At 38.9% G+C, this 12,725-nt stretch overlaps 1 protein-coding gene across 1 annotated transcript in view; it reads right to left on the reverse strand.

Annotated features, from left to right (window-relative positions):
* The window catches only part of LOC101423803 (uncharacterized), a 446,281-nt gene that overhangs the window by 63,533 nt on the left and 370,023 nt on the right, over positions 1-12,725 (reverse strand).

The raw sequence follows: 12,725 nt of genomic DNA on the forward strand, positions 1-12,725 counted from the left end.
TAATATACACATTCTGAAACAATAGCTTTCAAACATGGTTCCATTTGGGTTTACATTACAGTTTGTATTTTAGACTATACAATTTTCTAAATTTTTAGTTATCTCATGTTTTACATTATGGTTTACATTTTAGCCTATAACTTTTATACATTTTTGGTGTAACTTAACATGACTTATATCCATCATGGCATAATCTTTTTTTTTTTTCTGGTTAACATTATGGTTTATATTTTGGACTGTACAATTTTAAAATTTTTAGTTACCTTATGATTTACATTAGGGTTTGCATTTTAGCTTATAGACTTTTATACAATTTTGTTTTAATTTAACATGTTCTATATCCATCACTGCACAATCTTGTGGAACACTTCCATTGCCCCACAATTACCCTGATTCCATGTATTCCATACCTCTTTCCCCCTCCCTTCAGGGCCCACCATGACAATCAATCTTCATTACTTGAGGGACCATATTCAGAGATACTTGCAAAAATGTTGAGAGCTTGACATACTTGACTGTCCTAATCCATTGGGAGCCACTGATTCTCTCAAGAGATACAATTCCCTCTGTTTGAGAACATCAGTCCTCCCTAGGATGTGAGTATACCTTCACTCTCATTGTATGGGTCTCCACCCAATGATATAATCCACTATGACAAAATGAGCACTCACACACTCACCAGAAGCTTGCCCTGTGTCAGATGCACCCCCCCCTAAGCATCCCAAACAGGCAACCTTCCATATTACATTCTCTAAAGAGTTTTCTCTGCACTGCAATTTCAACCACATACCTGACAATCTCCCATGATCTAATGTTCCCCTAACACTCTCCCTAATTTCTTGGGCAATCTGATCCATCCATTCCATCCACACAGCCCTACCCAAAGTTATCCCTATACCCTCATTTTATCCCTTCCCTGTACAAATACTTACCTCCAGCTTATCATAGATTTCACCCAAGTAGCTGTCAGCTCACAACCTTCCTCTACCCTCCAACTACCTTAAAGTTTATCATCCTGTCTCTAACTCTCTGACACAGCTGGGTTTACTTATTTCATATCAGAGAGGTCATGTAGTATTTGTCCTTCAATGCCCTGGGTTGCTTCACTCAACATAAGGTTCTCAAGATTCATCCATGTTATCACATGTGTTTGTACTGTATTGTTCTTATAGCTGAGTAGTATTCTACTGTATGTATATACCACATTTTATTTATCCATTCATCTGTTGATGGGCATTTGGGTTGATTCCAACTTTTGGCAATAGTGAATGGTGCTATTATGAACATTGGTGTGCATATATCAGTTTGTGTCCTTGTTTTCAGATCTTCTGGGTATATACCCAGCAGTAGAATTGCTGGGTCATATGGCAAATCTATAGCTAGTTTTTTGAGAAACCACCAAACTGTCCTCCAGATTGGCTGGATCCTTCTGCATTCCCACCAACAGTGGATGAGTGTTCCCATTTCTTCACATCCTCTCCAACATTTGTAGTCTTCTGATTTTTTGATAGCTGCCAGTTGTATGGGAGTAAGATGGTATCTCATTGTAGTTTTGATTTACATTTCCCTGATAGCTAAAGATTTGGAGCATTTTTTCATGTGCTTTTTAGCCATTTGTATATCATTTTTGGAGAAGTGTCTGTTCAGATCTTTTTTCCATTTTTTAAATGGGCTGTTTGTCTTTTTATTTTCAAGATATAGGAGTTCTTTATATATGCAGGATATAAGTTTCCTATCAGATGTATGGTTACCAAATATTTTCTCCAATTGTGTAGGTTCTCTTTTCACTTTCTTGACAAACTCCTTTGAGGTGCACAAGGCTTTAATTTTGAGGAGGTCCCATTTATCTATTTGTTCTTTTGCTTCTCATGCTTTTGGTGTGAAGTTCATGAAGCAGTTACCTATTACAAGGTCTTGTAGATGCTTCCCTACTTTGCTTTCCAAGGTCTTTATGGTCTTGGGTTTTATATTTAGGTCTTTAATCCATCTTGAGTTGATTTTTGCATAAGGTGTAAGTTGGTAATCCTCTTTCACTCTTTTACATATAGATATCCAGTTCTCCAGGCACCACTTGTTGAAGAGGTCATTCTCTCCCAGTTTTGAGAGGGTTTTGGTGGCCTTGTGAAATACCATATGGCTGTATATATGAGGATCTATATCAGAACTCTCAGTTTGGTTCCATTGGTCAACATGTCTATCCTTGTGCCAATACCATGCTGTTTTCACTACTGTAGCTTTGTAGTATTTGTTTTGAAGTCAGGTAGTGTGATTCCTCCAATTTCGTTTTTCTTTTTCCATATGTCTTTGGCTATTCAGGGCCTCGTTCCTTTCCAAATAAATCATAGTTAGTTTCTCTAGTTCATTAAAGAATGATGTGTTGATTTTATTGGGATTGCATTGAATGTGTAGATCAGTTTTGGTAGGATAGACATCTTAATAATATTCAGTCTTCCTATCCATGAACAGGGAATATTCTTCCATTTATTGAGGTCTTTTTTGATTTCCTTGAACAGTGTTGTGTAGTTTTCTGTGTATAAGTCTTTTACCTCTTTAGTTAAATTTAACTAGGTATTTGATTTTTTAAATTTACTATTGTGAATGGTATTTGATTCCTGATTTCCTCTTCAGATTGCTCATTATTGGTGTACAGAAATGCTGCTGATTTTTGTGCATTTATCTTGTAACCTGCGACTTTACTGAACTCATTTGTAAGTTCTAGAAGCTTTGTTGTAGACCTGTCAGGGTTTTCTATGTATAGGATCATATCATCTGCAAATAGTGAAATTTTGACTTCTTCCTTTCCAATTTGGATGCCTTTTATGTCTGGTTCTTGCCTCAGTGCTCGAGCAAGTACTTCTTAGTCTATGTTAAATAGGAGGGATGATAGTGGGCATCCTTGCCTTGTTCCTGATTTTAGAGAGAAGGATTTTAGGATTTCACCATTGTAAATGATGTTAGCTGTGGGTTTTTCATATCATGTTCAGAAAGTTTCCATCTATTCTGATCTTTTGCAGTGTTTTTATCAAGAAAGGGTGCTATATTTTGTCAAATGCATTTTCTGCATCTATAGATATGATCATGAGACTTTTTCCCTTCAATCTGTTTATGAGGTATATTACCTTAAAATTGATTTTCTTATGTTGAACCATCCTTGCATACCAGGAATGAACCTCACTTGGTCATGGTGTATAATTTGTTTAGTGTGTTGTTGAATATGATTAGCAAGTATTTTGTTGAGGATTTTCATGTCAAGTTTCATTAGATAGATTGGTGCGTAATTTTCCCTTCTTGTGGTGTCTTTGTTTGGCTTTGGTACTAGAGTAATGTTGGCATCATAGAATGAGTTAGGCAGTGTTCCTTCTGTTTCAATTTTTTGGAAGAGTTTAAGCAAGATTGGTGTTAGTTCTTTCTGGAATGTTTTGTATAATTCACCTTTGAAGCCTTCTGGCCCAGGGCTCTTTTTAGTTGGGAGGTTTTTAATGACTGATTCTATCTCTTTATTTGTAATCAGTTTGTTGAGATTGTCAACTTCTTCTTTTGTCAATGTAGGCTGCTTATGTGTTTCTAGGAATTTGCCCATTTCCTCTGAATTGTTGTTTTCGTTGGAATATAGTTTTTCAAAATATCCTCTTATGATAGTCTTTATTTCTGTGGGGTCAGTGGTGATATCTCCTTTCTCATTTCTTATTTTGTGTATTTGTATTTTCTCTCTTTTTTTCTTTGTTAATCTAGCTAAGGGTTTGTCAATTTTATTGATCTTCTCAAAAAACCAGCTCTTGGTCTTGTTTATCTTCTCGAGTGCTTTCTTATTTTCTATTTCATTTAGTTCTGCTCTTATCTTTGTTATTTCTTTCTTTTTTTTTTTTTCTTCCCATGGGATTACTTTGTTGTTTTTTTTTTCTAATTCCTCCAAATGTCCCATTAATTCTTCAATTTTTTCTCTTTCTTCTTTTTTGATGTATGAATTTATGGCTATAACTTTTCCTCTCAGTACTGCTTTTGCTGCATCCCATAAGTTTGGATATGTTGTGTTATCATTTTCATTAGTTTCAAGGTAGTTATTATTTTCTTTTGAGATTTCCTCCTTGACTCACTATTTTTCTAAGAGTGTGTTGTTTCACTTCCAAATCTTGGTGCCAAATCTGGGTCTCTGGCCCTTGCAGATATTCAGCTTCATTCCACTGTGGTCAGAGAAATCATTTTGTATGATTTCTATCTTTCTGAATTCACTGAGACTTTTTTTGTGGCCTAGCATGTGGTCTATCTTGGAGAATGATCCATGTGCACTTGAGAAGAATGTATATCCTGCTGTATTTGGGTATAATGTTCTATATATGTCTATTAGGTCCAGCTCCTCTAATATATTATTCAAAGTCTTTGTTTCTTTATTGATTCTCTTTTGAGATGTTCTGTCCAAAGTTGATAGAGGCGTATTAAAGTCCCCCACTATAATTGTAGAGGCATCCATTCCTTCACTTAGTTTTTCCAGTGTTTGCCTCATGTATTTGGAGGCACCCTTGTTAGGAGCATAAATGTTTATGATTGTTCTTTCTTCTTGAAAGATTATTCCTTTCACTAATATGTAGTGTCTGTCTTTGTCTCTCGAAATTGTTTTGCATTTAAAGTCTATTTTGTCTGATATTAATATAACTACTCCTGCCCTTTTTTGGTTATTGTTTGATTGTAAGATTGTTTTCCAGCCCTTCACTTGCAGCCTCCTTGAATACCTGGGTCTAAGATGAGTTTCTTGCAGACAGCATGTAGATGGGTCATATTTCCTTATCCAATCTTCCAGTCTGAGTCTCTTGACAAGTGAGTTAGTCCATTGACTTTCAGTGTTATTACTTTCAAGGAATTACTTATATTAGTCATATTTTCTTTGGATTTGTGTTTGTCATATTCTGTTTGATTTTCTTTTTCTGTTTTTGTCTTTTTAGTTGCTCTTACATTCTCCTCCACCTCTGTCTCTCTTGTTTTTTTCTTTCTTCCTGAGGAACTCCCTTTAGTATTTTTTGAAGGGCAGGTTATTGCTGGCATACTCTCTTAGTTTCTGTTTATCTGTGAATATTTTGAACTCCCCACAATTTTTGAATGCTATCTTTGCTGGATAATGTCTCAGTCTGAAATTTTTTTCTTTTAGTACCTTGACTATGTCATACCACTGTCTTCTTGCTTCCATGGTTTCAAATGAGAAATCAGCACTTAATCTTATGGAGCCTCCTTTGTATGTGATGGTTCTCTTTTCTCTTGCTGCTTTTAGTATTTTCTCTTTGTCTTGAGCATTGGATACTTGACAAGTATATGTCTTGGGGTAGGCCTGATGGGATTTATGCTGTTTGGGGTGTGTTGTGCTTCCTGGACATGTACATCCATCTCCCTCAATAGGTTTGGGAAGTTTTCGGCCCTTATTTCCTCCAACACCCCTTCTGTCCTCTTTCCCTTCTCTTCTCTTTCTGGGATGCCTAAATAAGTATGTTGGTGCATTTTGCATTGTCATTTAGGTCCCTAAGCCCCTCCTGGATTTTATCTTTTTATCAATCAGTTCTACTATCTGTTTGATTTCAGATGTACTGTCTTCCACATCATTTAATCTCTCCTCTGCCTCTTTGAGTCTCCTATTTGCTGAGAGTGTATTTTTGATTTCCTGAATTGTGCTGTTCGTGACCATCATATTCATTATATTTTTGTGTATGATTGCAATTTCTTCTGTATTCTCTCCAATTTTTTCTTCATATTCTTAATCTCTTCCTTCACCTTATCAAATTGGTCCCTTAAATATGTTTTGAGATCTTTACTTGTTCGATGTTCTGCTCCTCTTCCTGGTTTTTAGTTTGTTCATTGGATTGGGGCATGTTTTCCTGATTTTTGGTTTGGTTTGTAGTTTTTTGTTGCTGTGTGGTCATCATTTTATCTTGACGGGTTTATTCAGTTGCTCAGCCTCTTTGTCTAGTTCGGAGTTTAATTAGTTGTTTTTGTGTGAATGTTGTCTTCTCTTTGCTACTTTGTTCTTCTTATTCTATTTCTTTGTTGTTGGCTAAGTTCACTTGAAGGAAAATATTAGGGCCTGGGGACCACACATTCGGGGACCATGGGGCCCAGGAATGCCACCGCACAACCGACAGTTCTCAGGAAACACTACGGCCACCAGCCCCAGGGGGAAGTGTCCCACGAGTCCACAGCTTCTGACCTCTGTACTTGTAAGCTGCAATTCTACCTTCAGCAAGCACCACCTCTGCCATTCTCTCTCCAAATCGATGTCCACACACCCCCCACCCTGCAAGCCCCCAAGACAGCCAGCTCTGGCAAGACTCCAGCCCCACTCAGCCCTCTCCCATTAGTTTTGCACCACTGGATTTCAAAACACCATCTACCTCACTTTAAACTCCAAGGACTGAATGTACAGAGGTTCTTAGGATTGGGGTGTGGTTCTCATAAATCATGGTCTCCTGTGTGGGGCTGAAAGAAGAGAGGCTAAGCTGTGAATACGAGTTAGACAATGTAAAGGTATAGAATGGTGCTCAGAGCAGGAGTCTCTAAAAACCCCAAGGGATTTCTCTAAATTTGGGCAATGGGGAGCTTGAGTGTTTAGTCTTTGCCTCTGGGTGTGTCATGTGGCAAACTCTGACTGTCAGTGGTTTCCTCAGCTGTCTCCAGTTTTGAGATGCTCTTGATGAGGCCTTGTACCTGGAGACTGACTACCTCGTTACACTGAAGGAGGACCTGTGGGCAACCCAGATGTGTGGCTCTGCCCTGCCCACCTGGGACCTTTGATTGTCAGGACCCCACTAGGTTATGAGTCCCGTCTTCTCTGCAGCCACAGACCCTACCACCAAGCCAGCCTCACAACACCAACAGATCCCTTCTCTAACCCAGCCTCACAGCACCCACAGAGCCCATTTCTAGTGCAGCCTCAAACATTCAGCCCCTTCCAGCAGCCACAGGAATTGGCCACTTGAGCCACTGTGAGCTTCGAGTCTTCCCTTTACACTACTGGAGTCAAGTGTGGAGTCTCAGCATTTCTGCTCAGCCTTGCCACAGGCTCTGAGTGAGGGAGGGATGGTTCTGTTTGCTTTTGTGATGTTTTTCTCCACATAGGATCCTTGTCAGATGACTCAGTGACTAAACTGCCATATTACACAGGGGATGGTGAGGAAATCAGCCACTACACATCTGGTTCAGATAGTGGAGGGGTGTTAGGGGAGGAGGAATTTCCCTCACAGAGATGAGGTCCTGATGGGAGCGTCTTCCTTTTACTGGATAAAGGGCCTTCTGGTCTCCAGCTGGGGTCCAGGCTTCCCTGTCCCTGGCTGCTCTGTGATGCTTCGTGTCCAGAGTCACCCACATTCAGTCACAACATGTACATGTTATGTAAAAAAAAACTGCCTTCAGAAAGCATCATCTGACAGCATATTTGAGTAATACTCTTTAGTGTGATATTCTCTCTGAAATACATAGTTTTAATCAAGAAATATTGGGAATTTTGGATCATTTTCCTGGTTTATGGGCACATTAAATATTCAGCTTTGGAAAAGATCTGTTTATTCATGGAGTTAAAGGTGTCTCTATTTATCCAGCATTAGAATCCCTGGGTCAGAAGAGATCTTGGGTATTACCTACACCGCCCACTTACTGTGGTTTCATCTGACCCCCTTGTCTGCCCTCAGAGCCTCCATGACAGGGACTGAGGCCCCTGGTGATTGTTACCATGATGCTGAAGAGGTGCCTGTGCCTGGGGCTCCTGCTCCTTCTCAGATGAACAAGGCGGAGGAGCTCCCAGAAGAGAATGGGGTCAGGGTCTCCCAGATGGGTGAGTGGGGTGCATCAGTCTGTGCAATCTCTTGTCTCTGTCCTGGACAAAGTTCATTTGATCCTCAATATCCATCCTTCCTGTGCATTCAGATTTGGGTGCCCTCATGTGTTTGATAGGATCACCTAGACCATATTCCTTTCTTTAATGATGTCAGATTAACTCTGTGTTCTTGGTGTTTTCATCCTACCCTCAAGGAAGTGCTTGTATTAAGACCTGTAGATTAGTTGAGCACATTTGTCAACTAAAAAAATGGGACAACTACTCTGGCAACATTTTTGGGGTTTTAAAAATAGTTGTGCTATTGGGATTTATAGGGCATTTGGTAATTTAAGAGACACTGTGATCATTAGTTAGTGCTGATATGTGCCAGGTCTTCATCTGTGGTGACCTTTAAACTTAAAGCCAGTGGTGATGGATTGTAGACTCAGAATAGGTGGGCAACTAAGAGCTCATCTATTCCAAACATTTCAATAGCCAAGTGGAGACACTTGTTTTCCAGAAAAGAGTATTTCTGCATCAGGGCCCATGTGATTTATGGAAAGCGGCTACTGTGGGCACCGCATTGTTCTCATACTTGAGGATCCTGGATGGTTTTTGTGTGAACTTAAGAACACAGGCCAAGGCCACCAAGCACAGAGTTGGATTGTCAATGAGGAACTAAGATAACTCTAGCTGTGGTCTCCTGCTTCCTTCTTCTTGTGAATTAAGCTGGTTTATTGGGAAGTGAGAAATTTTCCTATTCCTTCTTGTAATTCTTACCATTCTTGACCCATATCTTTGCTGATTGAGCAAACCATGAGCAGGTCTTCACATAGAATGCGTATTAGCCATACATCTCCAGTGATCCAGTTTTTCCCAGACGAGCGGAGGCCCCAGAGACCCATGTAGCCTGGATCCTTATAGAATAGTCCTGATGTCCATCTTCTGCTGTGATGAATATGGAACAGTTTGAATCTCCTGGAGCATTGCTGAGTCCTTGGGATGCTTTGTCTGCACCATGTGCTTGACCATGCTGCCACCACGGGCTCTGGCCTGTGTTTGTCACAGTTTTAATGAGTTTTCTCTTTGCTGTTTCAGGATTTTCTCTACAGCTCCCTAGAGAAACAGTTGATCCTGGGAAGGATGAAGATAGCCCCTGGCTATCCTAGGTGTCGTATGGGACACTGGATATGATGATGCTGAGCTGAGTGCCCCTGGAAATTCTACAATGGCTCTCCCATGATGTGGTATTAAGAATGAGCTGAAGCCTCAGCTATTCAAATTGCCTGTATTCCAATAAGATAATGCTGACCTATAACTGTACTACATGGAAAATGTTCACAATTAAATATTCTGAACAAAATGCTTTTTGCTTTCTTGATAATTTAGGAAGTTTCATCACAATTGCTCTTAGAGGATTTGTCCAGAAACACAGTTTCCACCAGAGGAAGTATCAGGTGAGTGAACTGATCTGTTTTCTCATGTCCTCCACAGGATACTCAAGGCATTACGTTGCCCAGGCACATAAAAGTTCTAGTTCACTCTTACTTAGATAGGGGACTCTAAACTTGGTCCACACTGGGCCTTCATTTCTAGCAAGATGATCTCATGGAAAAGTAATCATGAAGATTAATGTATGTTCTTCACTGAGATGCCAGTTCATCTCTTAATTCCTAAGCAACAGATAGGACTGTGAGTTTTTCAAAGTTGGGATTGTTGGCATTGCAGGGGATGTCTGTAGTTTCCTTACCCTGCCCAAATTTTCTTGGACCAACTAAAAATCTAATCCTATATAACTACCTCTACCTTTCTCATCTTACTCCCATGTTTGCCAATTATTATTTAAGCCCATACAGAACTCACCTAATTCTCTTCTCATATCCAGTTGGTCATCAAAGTCTGTTAATCCATTCTTTTCTTCTCTATTACTTCCTCTTCTTTGTTTAGGGTATTGTCACTTCTTTCTGTTCAATTATAAAAGCTTTCTAAGTGAATTATCTCATCTTATACCTCTCCTTACTGCACGCTAATGGAGGCTAGACTGGCAATAATCCAAGGAGGAGAAGAACGCAAGAAGATGAAATCTAGGTTGAGCAAATCCAGAAGGAATATAGACAGAAATATAGGAACTTCTGGCTACTTGGATATTACAGATGTGATTAGAGGGGTCTTAAAGGATTGAACTATCAGAGGAAGAATTTCAGACCAGTGGGCTTCCTCTCTGGTATAAAATTCCCATTAAGTATGAAAATATGTTTCACTTATAATAAGAGCAATGCAAATTAAAATGGCACTAAGATACTATTTCTCCTCTATCAGACTGGTAAAAATTCCAAAACCTTTTAACAGCCTGTAAGCAACACTGAAGGAAATAGGCACTCTTCATATACTGTAGGGTTGGTATATAGAAACAAATGAACAGAACTTAATGTCACATGAATAACATAATTACACAAAAGAGAAAAAGAAAACAATTCTAGTAATTTTGAACTCAGTACTTGGACTGTGGACCCTTGATCTAAGACAAAAAGAATATGAACACAATCTTGACCTTTTCTTAATATATTTGATGTTGATAATGCTGTGGGTCTAGCAATTCTGAAAGTAGTTTGTGACTGTAGGAATGAGCAAATGAGAAAATATATTAAAATTTCTGGGAGATGGGATTATCATTATTGGAGAAGGAAACTTCAGATATGGAAGAGGGAAAAGAAAGAAAAACTATGTGGTATTGGATTGGAATTAGAGGAGTCTGTATGAACAAACGATTTGGAACCATCTATATCATACTCTGTCTGCTGAAAGGGCATTAAAGCAATCTCATCCCAGGAGCAAAAGTTCATCCAGGACACAGACCTTCATTTCTAATACCAGTCTCCATTGAGAAGAATCGGGCTCCTTGGTATAAGATGACTTTGGAAACTATTGTATTTGAAAGTAAAGATGTACACAAAATGATGGGTGGGGTATCCAAAATCTAGTTTTTTTTAAAGAAAAGAAATTTATTGTCATACATATCTATATATCTATCAATATAGGTTAGAAATCTCACAAGGTTTTCCTTGTGATATTTGCAAAACTACATACAGATTTTAAAAATCCACTAAAATTAGGAAATTAATAACAAGTGAAATCCTTTACTACCATTCAGATACATATTCAAATTCTTTTTTTTTCCCTAACTCTAATCCATTTATAATTCCTCCATCCCGAATGGAATGGCAATGCCCATTTCACCTCTAAATTGAGAGGGGCACAACATTCAGTTTGATGATGAGCCCACTGATCAGCTGGAAATATCTTCTTCTCTTCTGACTTATCTTTCAGCTCTCCTTCATGAGCCTGATCTGATTGCATTTCCCAAATTATCATGACTATGTCCTTCTTATTTCTGTTTCTCAGCAACTCCTTATGTTTTATCTCAGTCCTGATTCACAAATGCTCTGTTTGTGTAGTAATTTAATGTTTATCCACAGACTGTATGTGGACTCTGATAATCTTTCCACACTGGGTCAGTAGGACGTCTTGGAATCTCCCCTCCTTCATTTATACCTGGAGTGCAAGATTGGTGCTGTTGCAGCAGAGGGACCACAGTCACCACAGGCGTTTCTTGTACTTTGTATAATTTTTCTGGTTTTATTCTCACTGCTTACAGATAAGCATCAACTCAGTGCTCTGCTCTTATTAACAGATGAGATGCTGCTGGGTTATAAAGTGTAATATTAAACTTCTCTGTTGTTTATATCCAGAAATGTATATAACCATCTTTCATTTCGTTTCTTCCATCATATACTGATTCCATAGTGGTGAATAGAGTTTGCAATCTGTTTACATAATCTTTCTTATTCTCAATGGATTTGAGCTCTTTTTCTTAACTCTTGGGCACCCACAAATAACCATTCTGTGTATAATCAATAAGAAATCAAAATCTATCCTTCATTTTACAATCTCTCATATCCTTTTAGTGTGTCTCCCTTTCTACCCTGTCTAACATAATTTTCATAGCCTTTTTTTTTTTTTTGAGGGACCCCTGCGGATTGGACTGGGACCTTGTATGTGGGAAGCTGGGCCTTAACCACTGAGTCACACTGGCTTCCCTTAGAGTTGGTTTTTCGTTTATCTGTTTGTTGTTTTCTTTTTAGGAGGCACTGGGGACTGAATCTGGGACCTCTCATGTGGGAAGCAGGTGTCCAACTGCTTGAGCCACATCTGCTCCCCTTTATAGCCTCTTGTGAATGTTGCTAGGCATTTATTTCTGTGTGATTCTATTTTGATTGACATCTCGCCAGGAGGGGCAAGGGTTATGGTGTAAGAATGTTATCCAGCAGATCTTCACTTCATTTTCTTTGCTCTAGGTTGGATATTATTTTGGATTTGTAATTTCTTGGGCTTATATATGAATAGGGAAAATGAGTGTGATTGTCTCTATACTCACCCATTGTTCAAGATTAATCGATATGATTCTGGCTGGTGCACAGAGCTGCCTCGGATCAATGGATTGGTATGGACCTATATGGGGGGGAGGGGATGACTGGTGGATAGAGCCTCATACAGAGGTTGATGCAAAACAATTCTCTGAATCACTCTTTAGAGCAGGGGGATGTTATTATTTCTCAGGATTTCTATCAAATAGGTTCTCTTTGCCATATTTGTGCTGCTATTCTGCATCTGATTCTGTTTTGATAAACAGGTCTTATGTCCCTTTCAGGCTTATGGCCTCCTAATGGGAATGCAGTCTTCTCTGATCTAGATAATTTATTCTATGTAGTACAGTTAGGACAATGGCCAAGGCATTAAAACTCAGATTTCGTACCGAGAGTTATCCCTTAAAGAGATCCAGGTAAACTTCTCTGTCTGGATACACAAAAATGTGATGCGAGAAAAGACTGAGACTATCAATTAATCAATTTATTTCAATAGTCATTTGATGGTTTAG

Source organism: Dasypus novemcinctus, chromosome 20 (assembly GCF_030445035.2).
Source record: "Dasypus novemcinctus isolate mDasNov1 chromosome 20, mDasNov1.1.hap2, whole genome shotgun sequence".
NCBI classification, from domain to species: domain Eukaryota; kingdom Metazoa; phylum Chordata; class Mammalia; order Cingulata; family Dasypodidae; genus Dasypus; species Dasypus novemcinctus.